At 49.7% G+C, this 15,211-nt stretch overlaps 1 pseudogene; it reads right to left on the bottom strand.

Moving 5' to 3' along the window:
* Window positions 1–1,136: 1,136 nt before the first annotated feature.
* Window positions 1,137–12,945, bottom strand: LOC141116865 (toll-like receptor 2; annotated as a pseudogene).
* Between the last annotated feature and the right edge of the window lie 2,266 nt (window positions 12,946–15,211).

Below are 15,211 nucleotides of genomic sequence, written 5' to 3' on the forward strand. Positions count from 1 at the left end.
CCCTTCTCTCTCTATCTCTCTACTCCCCCCTCTCTCTCCCCCCTCTCTCTCCCCCCCTCTCTCTTCCCCCCCTTTCTCTCTCCCCCCTCTCTCCCTCTCTCTCCCTCCTCTCTCTCCCCTCTCCCATCTCTCGCTCTCTCTCTACCTCCCTCCCCCTCTCTCTCTCCTCTCTCCCCCCCTCTCTCTCTCCCTCTCTCCCCCTCTCTCTCTCACGCTCTCTCTGTCTCTCGCTCTCTCACCCCCTCTCTCTCCCCCCTCTCTCCCCTCTCTTTCCCTTCCCCTTTCTCTCTCCTCCCCCCTCTCTCTCTCACGCTCTCTCCTGTCTCTCGCTCTCCCCCCCCTCTCTCTCTCCCCCCTCCTCTCTCTCCTCTCTCTCTCGCTCTCTCCCCCCCCCCCTCATGGTACTCCTGAAATAGATTTGCAGTGTAACATCTGCTCTAAAACCTGAGAACTCTGATTAAATGTGTGAAATTTCTGATTTTAGCACAGGGAGGGGGTTGCTGGAATGCATTATCTCAGTGATTGGATCTTTAGGGAGGAAGGATAATCATCTTACTGGCATGCATCTTCCCTGTCCACCTCATGTATAGCCAGTGGATTGGCATGGGCCCAAAAATGTTGCAAAAAAGGTGTTCAAATTTCAGCTTCAGCATTAGCTTCTCACCATGTGCATTAGAAGCAGCAGCAAGTCAGATAGATCCCCGCCTCATTTCCTGGCTGGAGGACAACCAGCATCATCTAGCTCAGGGGTCTCCAGACTTTAAGGGGGCCGGACTGTGGCCATCGGGAGCACAAAATGTCCCAGAGTCAGTGCCTTGTCATTGGTGTCATTGGGCCCCCAATGATAGTGTCATTGAGAGGAAATGTGCCCCATCATTGAAAGGAATTGTGCCCTTTGGTGTCAGTAAATAAAATAGCACCCTAAAGACCAGATAAAACAAGCAAAACAAGCCCCCGGGCCGCAGTTTAAAGACCAATGATCTAGTGCTTTCCTCCCCAGCCTGACTGTCCCCTGGCCCCCACCCCTTATTGAACCAGGAAAGGCAAATATGCACAGATTAAACAATCTTATTGAAGAAACACCAGACAACAATATATATTTTTTATAAACTGATTTTTTTTTTATATAAAACATAAAGATTTACAAACTCTATAACAGCAAATTTACAAATGAAATGAACTCTGTGGACAGACTGCCTATACAATATCTACAGAGCAAGTTAGTGTGATGACCAGTGAGACCTTCATAACACCACTGAGTACATTTCCAACATTCTATTACATATGCTTATAGAAATTGGCCAAAATTTGAGACAGCAGAGGACAGGTCAGCCAAAACAGGAACCCATCTATCCTAAACCAAATTCTATATACATAATATAATTAATCCAACTCTGGTCTTGGTCATGGTCTGGGTCAGGGACCTCCAAACTTTCTAAACAAAGGACCAGTTCACTAATGTCCTTCAGACTTTGGGGGAGGCTGATTGTAGCCAGTGGGGAGTAGAAAAGTCTAGATGCCAGTGGGTGAAAACACCCCATATTTGGTGTCAGTGGGAGGAATTGTGCCCCACCATTGGCGTCAGTGGGAGGAACTGTGCCCCATTATTTGTTTCATTGGGAGGAATTGTGTCTCATTGTAGTCATTGGGTCCCATCGTTGGTGTCATTGGGAGAAATTGGGCCCCATTCATTGGTATTGATTTCATTGGGCCCCATTGTTAGTGTCATTGGGAGGAATTATGTCCCAATTATTGGTGTCATTGAGAGATATTGTGCCCCCTTCATTGGTGTCTGTGAGGGGAATTATGCCCCTTTGTTTGTATCAGTGGATAAAATAGTGCCCCATGGGCCACAGTTTGGAGACCACTGGTCTGGGTGATTAAGCGTCTAAAAGAGCTTTCATAGTAAGTGTAAGGGGCAAGCTTGCCTCCATGGAGTAATATTTACATTATAGACATTATTAAAGGACAATGAAGATTTTTACAATATAAGAATAGAAATTCTAAGTCAGTTTTTTTTTTCAGGTACATTCACCTTTGATGGTTGCCATAGCCTGCCCTACAAATAGCAGTTACATTCACTAAAGATAAGTCAAATTATCTTGCCCCATGATGCTTAAACTGTCCTTTCCTAAGATGTTCTTAAGCTGGACCCAAAAGAAGGGTTTGTCTGCTGTCCTCCTCGGGCCACTCCAAGTAGGTTTTGGTCCTAAGCAATTTCCGTAGCCTATGGAATCTTTTCGGCAGGTCCTCCATACCAACACTGTCCTTGACCACCAGGATGACATCTGCCAAATGCGTGCCCAATGGCCCTTTGGTGGGCGAAGTACAGCTCGTAGTTACACCACTCGCTGTTGATGAAGTTATGGGACAGTATGAAGATAATCTTTCGGCTCTTCTCAATGTTCTCTATTATGTTATCGATAATCCATTTCCCCTGGTTGAAAGTCCCTCTCGTGGATGCATACTTTGTAGGCTGGGTTCGAGTTCTCCAGTTGAGGGAGAAGGACCCCTTCTTACCCAATCGGCATCAAAACAGCTATAAGAGATAAAGGCGTGGTAGTCATGGTTCCTGGTCTGGTCAGCCTTCTTTGACCGATATCTTACTTTTGATTATTTGACAAGTTGCTTTAAGGTACCACGGTGCAATTAAATTTCCAAACCCAAAAGCATGCAGACAATGACGGAAAAAAGCGGTCACCGATGCAGATATGGCCACCACCAAGCCCAACATTACAATTAAATTTTCCAGGGCGGAAATGATCAATTCTAGTTCCCATTAAATTTTGGGGGTGATAGCAGTAATAATCATTGGGCCAGTCCAGTAAGAACCAGGGATCCATCCTCTAAAACATCTGTAAAGAAGTCATAAAGGTCACACATACAGTAGTAAGGATTGTTACCCGCCATCAAGTTTTTCAGCTGGGGCAGGTATTTAAAGGAACCCTTATCGATAATTCCAAAAGAGTTGCCTTCCAGTGCTAACACTTGAATGCTGGGACTGCGCCAGTTGTAAGGTATGAATTTGATTTTATTATTGCTAAGATTTAGTTCCGTCAAATTAGTTGCCAGGTTAAAGTAACTTATATTCAGTTGCTCGAGCTGAGAATGGGACAGGTCTAAATATTCCACAGTTGTAGGTAAACACTGGAACACCTCATACTGGAGCACATTGCCCCTCAAAATAAGCACTTTGATGTTCGATGTCCACACACAAAATTCATTGAGTCTCCCAAATTTGTTGGATGTAAGTCAAGGTAGGTGAGTTTTGGCCACTGAGCTGTCAACAAAGAGATGGTCTTCAGACTTTCGCATTGCATTGTAGCTAGCATTGAATATTTCAATATTGGGTAACAAGGTGTTCTTGCACAACAGGTTGTACAGGTAGGCGGCCATAAGACGGTTGCCCGATAAATTGAGCACGACTAAATTGGTCAACTGGGCCCAAACTTTGCAAGGGACTTGCTGGAAGTTCATGTTAATGACACTGAGGTTGGTAACTTTGCTGAACCAGGGAACGTCAAGTCAAATCCAAGTATATCTGGGTTGATGACATCTTGGATCATAAGGTTTTCCAAATGTAGGTGGTCAATAGCGACATATGATATATTGAGGTTTGGAGAACGGGCAAAATCGAGAGAAAACAAGTAAGGTTCTTTACAGAAGATATCTGGACATTCATCAAGAGCAGGTATAGAAGATTCTCATTAAATTTCCCTCGGTAGAAGACCAGGTCTCGTAGATCAATAGAAGGTAGATAAGAAAATATATCTTTGTTGCCCACATAATAGGAAAACTCAAACAAGTTTATAAAATTGAGGCTCATTAAAGATTTATTTGTCAAATCTTCAACATATCACTCAGCAGTGTAGCATTTGTGTCCCACAGCAATGTCAAGCCACAAATTCTGAGTGTTCAGAACAGAGAAGGCCCCAGGTTCATAATAGCCCAAGCTAGATTTGGATTTCAAAGAAAACCTATCAAGACTGATATTTTCAATAGAAGCAAAGTCATGTTTGAAGATGCTGGAGACCATAGGACCTCCCATGGACAAATCTGTCAGATTCCTTAGAGTGCTGAAGATGTCCCCAAGAGTGATGCGCTTGTAGAGTTGTTCGACAAATCAAGAATCTGCAAGTTTTTCAGATCGATTAAGGGAGAATTGGGAATCTCTGAGAGAAGGTTCCTGTTCTCAATGTATGAAATATTATTGTAGCTCAGGTTTAATGTTTGTACATTGGGGTATTGCATAAAGTCAGTTGCTCTCATCTCTGAAATTTCGTTAAACGATATATCCAGGTACTCCACGCTCTCTGAAAGGTTTTGAGGGACTTGCTTGAGATTCTGTCCTTTGCAGGTGACCCTTTTTCCATCTGTGCTGATATTACAATTCGCCTGGCACCGTGTCAAAGTTTCAATCAGGACCATGAGGGTCATCAACCACCCAGTGACCTGGGACATATCTAGTCATTTGACATCTTCCTTTTCTGAAAGGTAAGAATACAAATAGTTATCTGGATGCCCCAAACTAAAAATTCAACCCCATAAACACTAGATTGGGAGGTCTATGCTACAAGTATTTTTCATTTTCCCAAAATATAGCACAAATTTGCACTGGGCATGCAATGGAATTGTCTGCAGAGGGTATGGCAGGGCTTTACCCCAGGACAATGGAAATGACAGCGCCGGGAAACTAGCATTTCCACCACCTTAAAAATATATCTAAAATCATAACTTTTTCTTTTGGATAGAGTGCTAAAGGATTAAAACACATGTCAAGTTTTTCCTAAATCTTTGGGGTTATTTTGTGTATGGGAAAGTAATGGGAAATCTGATCTTAAGCCAGCCATAGATGGTTTTAATCTCAGCTGGTTCAGCAGGGACCAGCAGAGATTCGATCCATGTATGGGCAGGCTGATTGTACCCAAGTGATCAGTGGGAATACTATACACTGTCACTATACTAATGTAGCACCCTCTAGTAGTGTGCTAGAAAGGATAGGTAAATTTAAGCAGGCCTGGCTGGTTGCTAGGCCTGTTTGTTTTCAATCTGGGCTGGGAGTGGCTCAGAGTAGGGCTGGGTGAATCACGGGTGGTGTCAGCAGGACCTTCCATTTCTTTCCAGAGGCTTCTAGTGCTTTCTGAAAAGAGAGGTGGGAGGGGAGGTGGAGACACCTGGGGTGTTTAGGGAGCCCTGACCAATCCCCAATCTGGATTGGCAGGGGGCAGGCCTCCTTAAATACCCAGGGTCAACCCAGCTGCTGGAGGTTGTTGGGTGAAAGAGCTGGAGTGAGATGGTGCGGAAGGTGTTGGGGCATTTGAGGGAGCTCCCCAATCTGGGGGGGTGACCTTGGGCCTGGGCTCGAGTGCAGTTGAGACCACTTTCAGGAACACATGAAGAGGTCCTGGACCAGAGGCACAAGAGGGGGCGGGGCATGTTTGTAGGTGTGGTGTAGCAGGGTGAGGAAAATGTGGCATGTAAAAATATGGGCGTGGTTTAAGCTAAATTATGGGCGTGGCTTAAGAGGGGCTCAAATGAGGGTGTGGTTTGAGTCTGAGATGGAGGGAAAAAGAAATAGTGAGGTAGGAGAGAGAAGCAAGGAAAGAAAGAGGGATGGAGGGACAGCAGGCCCAGATCCTACACCACAATAGCAATATCTGTATTTCATAAAGTTTAACAAATCAGCAAATAAAGATATTCTAAACACCTGGTGTTAGTGCTTCAATCATCCTGGCACCATGGTTGTTATGGTGTCAGGATGATTGAAGCACATTTTTTCTATTATTACATTGTAATATAAAATGAAATAGTTCAACTCACCATAATGCAGAATCAGTGGGAGCCCTGAGTGTGTCACTTGCCCCGTTGCTTGCCACCAGATGCCATCAGGTGCCCCCAGCAGAGTCCCTCCTTACATCTCAGGTGCCCCCCAGCAGAGTCCCTCCTTACATCTCAGGTGCCCCCCAGCAGAGTCCCTCCTTACATCTCAGGTGCCCCCAGCAGAGTCCCTCCCTACATCTCAGGTGCCCCCCAGCAGAGTCCCCCTTTACATCTCAGGTGCCCCCCAGCAGAGTCCCCCCTTACATCTCAGGTGCCCCCCAGCAGAGTCCCTCCTTACATCTCAGGTGCCCCCCAGCAGAGTCCCTCCTTACATCTCAGGTGCCCCCCAGCAGAGTCCCTCCTTACATCTCAGGTGTCCCAAGCAGAGTCCCTCCTTACATCTCAGGTGTCCCAAGCAGAGTCCCTCCTTACATCTCAGGTGTCCCAAGCAGAGTCCCTCCTTACATCTCAGGTGTCCCAAGCAGAGTCCCTCCTTACATCTCAGGTGCCCCCCAGCAGAGTCCCTCCTTACATCTCAGGTGCCCCCCAGCAGAGTCCCTCCTTACATCTCAGGTGCCCCCAGCAGAGTCCCTCCTTACAACTCAGGTGCCCCCCAGTAGAGTTCCTTGGCTCTGCTTCTAGTCGGACACAGACTAGCAGCAGGCCACGGTGCGGAGGGTTGGCGGCAGCTCCATGTGTCTTTGCAGGTTTCTTTCCCCGTGTGTTCAGTGGAGAGGGGAGGGGCCTCCGTTCCGTGTAGCTAACCGGCTTCAGTGTACAAGCAAATTGTCTACTTGTACACTGAAGAGAGAAGCTGATTGGCTGCACGGATCAGAGGCCCCTCTCCACTGAACACACGGGGAAAGACCTGCTAGCCAGAAAGAGATCTTGCAGCGGCAGACATATTTTTGGAGCCATTAGCTGTGGCCAGTGCCAAAAAAGTCCAGATTCCTGGGACAAAAGCAAAATCCCAGGATTTTCATCTGGACACACTCAGATTGGGAAGAGGGTTCAATTATCAGGATTGTCCCAGGAAAAAAAATCGGGACTGTTGGCAAGTATGTATGTCGTGTACAGTTTGCTGCTTTTACAAAAAATCGCTCCGTTTCTTATCCTCTACCTTGTCTGCCAACACAGGGCTCTTGGCTGTGATTGGACACAGCCGATCAGCAGATCCCGGCCATGAATAATGGCCAGGACTTGCTGATAGACTCCTACTGCAAACAATCACAGTGGGTATGGGCACAGGGGTGCGCATGTGCACACCCTAAATCCAAAAGCAGGCAGGTATGTTGCTTTGCCTGCATGGGCAGCCTGGCTGCAGTACATTGCTGGCAGGTGGTCCGCAAATGGACCTTCTAAACTCTTATCTGTTCTATGACTTTTGTTGAGAGGGATATAAAGTTTCTCAGCTTGTCATGTCAATTTGTGTTCCTCTAAGGACAGGAAGTAATGGGGATACAGGCTAACCCTATAACACATTTTTTAGTAATGAGGGGAGAAAGGGTTAGAATGGCTAAACTAAGGTGACCATCTGTCGCCATTTCCTTGGGACAGTCCCAAATGTGAGGGGTCAGTCTGTTGAAAAACTACTATTACTGGATGTGTGCCTGGGAGCCGACACCATAAATGCCACAGTGCATGTGTTTAAACTCTTTACACTGCGCAAGTGACCAGTTCAAAAATGGTGCCAGTAGAGTACTCTGCACGTGCATGGCTATTCATAATGGTGTGCAGACCACTCTAACCAGGCCGATTTGGACTGACGCTTGCCTAGTGTGACGAGCTGGAGCCCATGTATTGCGAAGCTCACAATCTATTTGGCTTCCCGGATTGATGCTGGGTCATGGGGATGACAACTGCAATCTGTGAGTAACTGCATGAGCCCTGGACCCTTAATCCTGACCCCCCCTGCAACTTGTGCATGACCCAGTCCCCCAGTCCCTGGCCCCCTGCGCTCACCCAGTTCCCCGGCACTCACCCAGTTCTCCAGCCCCCCTGCACTTTGTACACTCTCCCTAATCCCCACCCACCTGCACTCTGTGCGCTCACCCTAATCCCCGGCCCCCTGCACTCTGTGCACTCACCCTAATCCCCGGCCCCCTGCACTCTGTGCACTCACCCTAATCCCCGGCCCCCTGCACTCTGTGCACTCACCCTAATCCCCGGCCCCCTGCACTCTGTGCACTCACCCTAATCCCCGGCCCCCTGCACTCTGTGCACTCACCCTAATCCCTGGCCCCCTGCACTCTGTACACTCTCATCACTCTCACCCTAATCCCTGGCCCCTTGCACTCTGTACGCTCTCATCACTCTCACCCTAATCCCCGGCCCCCTGCACTCTGTACGCTCTCACCCTAATCCCTGGCCCCCTGCACTCTGTACGCTCTCACCCTAATCCCTGGCCCCCTGCACTCTGTACGCTCTCACCCTAATATCTGGCCCCCTGCACTCTGTACGCTCTCACCCTAATCCCTGGCCCCCTGCACTCTGTACGCTCTCACCCTAATCCCCGGCCCCCTGCACTCTGTACGCTCTCACCCTAATACCTGGCCCCCTGCACTCTGTACGCTCTCACCCTAATCCCTGGCCCCCTGCACTCTGTACTAGGGTTGCCACCTGTCCGGGATTCACCCGGACAGTTCGGGTTTTGAATCATGTGTCCAGGTTTCAGGCGGACTGAAACCCGGACACATTATTTAGACTGGGCTTTGGCTCCCCAAGTAACCAAGACAGTCACACACAAATCTGTTGCCACTGTGGAGCTGCAGGCGGCTGTCTGGGGGCAGGTTCGGAATCCCCGGCCCCCTGCACTGCGCGCAACCTAATCTATGCTTTACACTGTCTTGACCTATAGCAGCATAGGTTCAACATTAATACATTCCTGTCTGGGTGCGGCAGAGAGTAATGTAGATATAATTTTTTTAAAGCCAGAATTGTAGCAGGGGATGCAGTAATTGCTGTGTGTTTAAGTTAAAACACGTGGTAACGGCTACCATGTGTGTGAAAGGCTTAACCTGCGTTAGTGACAATCCGTCTACTGGCATTTAGATTGCTGCCCCACAAGGTGGGACTATAATGGTGCTCATCAAGAAAACTGCTAAAAAAGCAACGCAACACAACATAGCGTATGGCCGTATGCTATAATGATGTCCACTAAAATAAAATTTGGTTGTATAAAAAATTAAAAAACAATTATAACCCAGTATCCCAAAAAAGGCGATCAAGAGTCTTACCTCACATCATTCATTATCAAGAGTCCTCTGATGTCAGAGGTGTGGTCATCCTTGGGGAACCGCGGGGGCTGCCCAGAGGATTATGGGTGGTGAAGGAAGGTTGTGCCATCTTGGTCTGCAGTACAGAACCTAAAAGGGAAGACAGTAGTGACCTGTGTCAGTTGTGTGGTGGTATTGATGAAATATTTAGAAGACATGTTAACACCAGAGCTCTACAATGTGTAAAATGGAAAATTTGACTTCTATGGTCTCCATTAGATTGTAAGCTTCAGGAACTCAGCACAGACGGTGGGAACCCCTCAAATGGGCACAGCAGGTGTACAGACCTGGGAACACAGCACAGGGATGGTGGGAACCCCTCATAATGGACACAGCGGGTGTACAGACCCGGGAACTCAGCACAGGGATGGTGGGAACCCCTCATAATGGGAACAGCATGTGTACAGACCCAGGAACTCAGCACAGGGATGGTGGGAACCCCTCATAATGGACACAGCGGGTGTACAGACCTGGGAACTCAGCACAGGGATGGTGGGAACCCCTCATAATGGGCACAGCATGTGTACAGACCCAGGAACTCAGCACAGGGATGGTGGGAACCCCTCATAATGGACACAGCGGGTGTACAGACCTGGGAACTCAGCACAGGGATGGTGGGAACCCCTCATAATGGGCACAGCATGTGTACAGACCCGGGAACTCAGCACAGGGATGGTGGGAACCCCTCATAATGGACACAGCGGGTGTACAGACCTGGGAACTCAGCACAGGGATGGTGGGAACCCCTCATAATGGGCACAGCATGTGTACAGACCCGGGAACTCAGCACAGGGATGGTGGGAACCCCTCATAATGGGCACAGCGGGTGTACAGACCCGGGAACTCAGCACAGGGATGGTGGGAACCCCTCATAATGGGCACAGCATGTGTACAGACCCGGGAACTCAGCACAGGGATGGTGGGAACCCCTCATAATGGGCACAGCGGGTGTACAGACCCGGGAACTCAGCACAGGGATGGTGGGAACCCCTCATAATGGGCACAGCGGGTGTACAGACCTGGGAACTCAGCACAGGGATGGTGGGAACCCCTCATAATGGGCACAGCGGGTGTACAGACCCGGGAACTGAGCACAGGGATGGTGGGAACCCCTCATAATGGGCACAGCAGGTGTACAGACCCGGGAACTCAGCACAGGGATGGTGGGAACCCCTCATAATGGGCACAGCGGGTGTACAGACCCAGGAACTCAGCACAGGGATGGTGGGAACCCCTCATAATGGGCACAGCAGGTGTACAGACCTGGGAACTCAGCACAGGGATGGTGGGAACCCCTCATAATGGGCACAGCGGGTGTACAGACCTGGGAACTCAGCACAGGGATGGTGGGAACCCCTCATAATGGGCACAGCAGGTGTACAGACCTGGGAACTCAGCACAGGGATGGTGGGAACCCCTCATAATGGGCACAGCGGGTGTACAGACCTGGGAACTCAGCACAGGGATGGTGGGAACCCCTCATAATGGGCACAGCAGGTGTACAGACCTGGGAACTCAGCACAGGGATGGTGGGAACCCCTCATAATGGGCACAGCGGGTGTACAGACCTGGGAACTCAGCACATATAGTATAAAAAATATTTATATTTTTCGAAGTATTTGGTGACCTTTTCAAGCGCGCCAGCAATTTCTGGGCAGAGCAACCAGGCTTGCATCAGCTATCGCAGGCTCCACAGCTTCAGGGTCTGCTGAGCATCTGTGACTTCTAAAGCAAAACAGAAACAGAACCTGAAGGTCCTGTTCTTCCAGAGAGGTGACAACCTCGTTGTAAATGCACCCCTACTAGCCAGTGCAAAGACACACCAGGGGGCAAAATGTACTGTAACTGGTTAGGTCAGAAATCTGTGATGCCATCCGCACCTTCCCCAGAGACACATACCAGAGGCTTCGCTATCAACATTGTCACAAGAAGAGAACACTAATAAGTGTATCACACACATAGGTTGGACTTGATGGACTTGTGTCTTTTTTCGACCTCACCTACTATAACTATGTATATTGATTGGTTTGGTTGTAGTGAAATTGGTGAAAGTTATGGCATCTACAAATGATGGTACTGTTCAGTGGCGGCCACTCATGCAGGGCGCAGGGACGCCACCCCCCCTAATCCATGCAGCCGGACCCTAATCTACATGCGGGGCACCGGATACAAGGGTTTCAATGCTATTTTTTTTTTCCGAAGCACGTGATTTGAGCCGGAGGCTCTAACTGGCTTCAAAAAGGTTGGGCTCGGGGCGCAGAACACTGCACCCAGAGCCCACCCAGTTGTGTGACATTAAAGAATTAATATTCGCTAATGTCTTCCTGTTTCTCCTCCCAGCCAATCAGGAAGTGGGTCCTGAGACCCAATTGGCCGGAAGTCTTAAGACCCGATTGGCCACGAGTCCCTAGTCCTGATTGGCTGTGAGGAAAAGCGTCCGCCGGGACTCAGGAAGAGATGCAGGGGGGAGCTGCTGAAGCCACGACCGGGATGGGGTAAGTGCAGGGCTGGTGGGGGGCCTGGCGGGTGACGAGCCTGCCAGGGGGAAAAGTGCAATTGAACGAGCGAGCGCCAGGGGGTGGCTGGCTGAGGGGGGCCACGGGCCGCCCCGCCCTGAAGGGAATTGAGCACCAGCCACCACTGGTACTGTATATCCGATCGGGGACTTATCATAGGGGAAAAGGGGAAGCTCCGCTTATCTGCCTCCCCCCCTCCACTGCCACATTTGGCACCTTATGGGAGGGAGAGGGGAGAGGCAGGAGGAAAGCGGGTGTGAAGCCGCAAGACTTCACTGCCGGTTTCCCTTAGCCAAGATGGCGGCGCCAGCACCCGAGAGCCAGTTCAAGAATCAGCTCAGATGAGGACACCGCTGGATGCCTGGACAGGTAAGTTCCCCCATAGTAAAAGTCAGCAGCTACAGTATTGATAGATGAATTGAACCCTACGGACTAAGACTGGGACGCCATTAAAGTTCATGTATGTGTAAAGGCGGGTGTCCCAATACTTTTGACAATATAGTGTAGTTTTGGTGAATCTAAGGTTGATTGTATGGACAGATTGTAAGGTGTATGGTCAGCTTTAGATTTGCCAATAGCCATGTAAGGTGGGGACTGGTCTAAATCAGGATCTGTTTCCTCTAATGTGACTCTAAAGTCGCACAATTATAAAATGTGAATTTCCACTCTCTGAATCAAAAGTAGTGCGGCACCTATTCAAAGTCGCAATGATTTGATTGGGTGATATTGAAATCGAAGGGCTGTGACTTGTCACACGACTCGGTGTGTCCAAAATCACATGACAAGTCGTACTCGTGGAAACGAAGCCTTAATGTTACATTTGTATCCAATCAGACAATCTCTCACTCTACAAAACTGTTACTAAATCTATAAGAGATCGATCGATTGTAAAGTGTGTGATATGCTGACATAGGGAAAAAAAAAAAACGTGACTTTGTCCATGCTTCCTCTCAAGCAAACACCCGCTAAAAAGATTTTTTATTATCCAATAGAAACAAAGCAGAAAGCCCCTCGGAGCCCGATGTGGGTTGGTGCAGACACCGGTGCGGCGTGGCCCCTCCCCCCCCAAAACGGACATGTCAGACAACTGTGCTAAATGGGAAAAAATTGTTACAAATTCTCCAATGTTCTTTTTTCTCTCCCAGTAGAACACAGATCGGCACGCTTTCAGGTCACAAGAGCTGCCAGATTTTATCACCAAATTGTACAAACACCACGCACGCAATAATACAAAATGTGACTTACCTTCCCACCAGAGCAACGCCGGGCGCTCTCCCTGAGATCACCTTCCAGTCTGAAGGATGATTGTGGCTGAGCGATTGAGAGGTGTGTCCCCATCTCTTTAACTCTTTCATCAGAGGATTAGTCACAGCGCAGTGCCAGACTCCACCACTAGGGAGCAGCGCTGAGCTCATTTCATACAATTTCATCAAATTCCTTCAAAATACAACTCCTGTGTAAAAGAGCGCTCCGAGTTCACGCTTTTCCTCTGCCATACTTACCAACTGTCCCGAATTTCCCGGGACATTTCTGGGATTTAGACTATATCCCGAATGTATTGCTTCCCGGGAAATGTCCAGAGAAATCAGTTTTTTCCACGATTTTTTGCCGCCGCCGCTAGAGGTCTGCGGCCGGCGGAGACCGCCATTTTGAAGAAGACCAGTAACACAGCTGGGCAGCTAGACGGAGCTCCTGTGTCGCCGCCCACCCCCCTCCCCGCTTCGCTCCCACCACCCCCCGCCCCACTCCGCCCCGTTCTATTGTAACCACGCGGCCAGCGGAGACCTACCAGGAAAAAACCTGTTGTAAGGGGGGCTCCGCTGGGGAAACCTGATGTAAGGGGGGGCTCCGCTGGGGACATCTGATGTAAGGGGGGCTACGCTGGGGACAGTAAGGGGGGTTCTGCTGGGGAAACCTGATGTAAGGGGGGCACTGCTGGAGACACCTGATGTAAGGAGGGCACCACTGGGGACATCTGATGTAAGGGGGGATCTGCTGGGGACACCTGATGTAAGGGGGGGCTCGCTGGGGACACCTGATGTAAGGGGGGGCTCCGCTGGGGACACCTGATTTAAGGGGGGGCTCCGCTGGGGACATCTGATGTAAGGGAGGGCACCGCTGGGGACACCTGATGTAAGGGGGGCACTGTTGGGGACATCTGATGTAAGGAGGGGCTCCGCTGGTGACACCTGATGTAAGAGGGGGCTCCGCTGGGGACACCTGATGTAAGGGGAGGCTTCGCTGGGGACATCTGATGTAAGGGGGGGCTCCGCTGGGGACATCTGATGTAAGGGGGGCCCTGCTGGGGACATCTGATGTAAGGGGGGGCTCCGCTGGGGACATCTGATGTAAGGGGGGCTCCGCTGGGGGCACCTGATGCAAGGACGGACTCTGCTGGGACACCTGATGCAAGGACGGACTCTGCTGGGACACCTGATGCAAGGACAGACTCTGCTGGGACACCTTGATACAAGGACGGACTCTGCTGGGACACCTGATGTAAGGACGGACTCTGCTGGAACACCTGATGCAAGGACGGACTCTGCTGGGGGCACCTGATGCAAGGACGGACTCTGCTGGGACACCTGATGCAAGGACGGACTCTGCTGGGACACCTGATGCAAGGACAGACTCTGCTGGGACACCTTGATGCAAGGACGGACTCTGCTGGGACACCTGATGTAAGGACGGACTCTGCTGGGACACCTGATGCAAGGTCGGACTCTGCTGGTGGCACCTGATGCAAGGACGGACTCTGCTGGGACACCTGATGCAAGGTCGGACTCTGCTGGTGGCACCTGATGCAAGATCGGACTCTGCTGGGGGCACCTGATGCAAGGACGGACGGCTGGTGGCAGGCAACGTGGCAGGTGACACGCTCAGGGATCCCACTGATTCAGCATTATGGTGAGTTGAATGATTTCATTTTATATTACAATGTAATAATAGAAATAATGCACTTCAATCATCCTGACACCGTAACAACCATGGTGGCGGGATGATTGAAGTGCTAACACCAGGTGTTTGGAGTATCTTTATCTGCTGATCGTTAAACTGTCTGGAATACACATATTTCTATTGTTGTGTAGAATCTGGGGCTGCTGTCCCTCCATCCCTCCCTCCCTCTCCCTCCATCCCTTGTTCATCTCAGATGCTAACCACACCCCCTTTGAGCTACGCCCATTTAAGACACACCCACTATTTTGCGTAAACCTCGCCCACTTTTCGCTCCACGCGCCACAGTTTGTCTTTTCCCCTGTGCCACACCTACAAACGCATGCCCCGCCCCCTAATTATAATAAGACTCCGCCTACAGCCAAAAAGTGTCACAAAATTTTTTTTTACAATGTTGGCAACTATGCTTCTGCAGGTGCATTGTGGCGTGTTGGCTCGCATGTAACCACACATTACATGTGTTAGCGTGTTGTACCGCCCAACATACTAAGGCAACGCCACTCCAACATTCCTGCATTGCAGCCCATCACAGAGCACATGAAGTCACAGAACAAGCAATGCACCAGGACCCCGAGGTATGAATGAGCCCCTTAGTGAGCACCGCACAGGAAAAGCGTCAACTCGGAGCGATCGTCTTCTACACAG

The sequence above is a fragment of the Aquarana catesbeiana genome, linkage group LG13 (assembly GCF_042186555.1).
Source record: "Aquarana catesbeiana isolate 2022-GZ linkage group LG13, ASM4218655v1, whole genome shotgun sequence".
Taxonomy (NCBI): domain Eukaryota; kingdom Metazoa; phylum Chordata; class Amphibia; order Anura; family Ranidae; genus Aquarana; species Aquarana catesbeiana.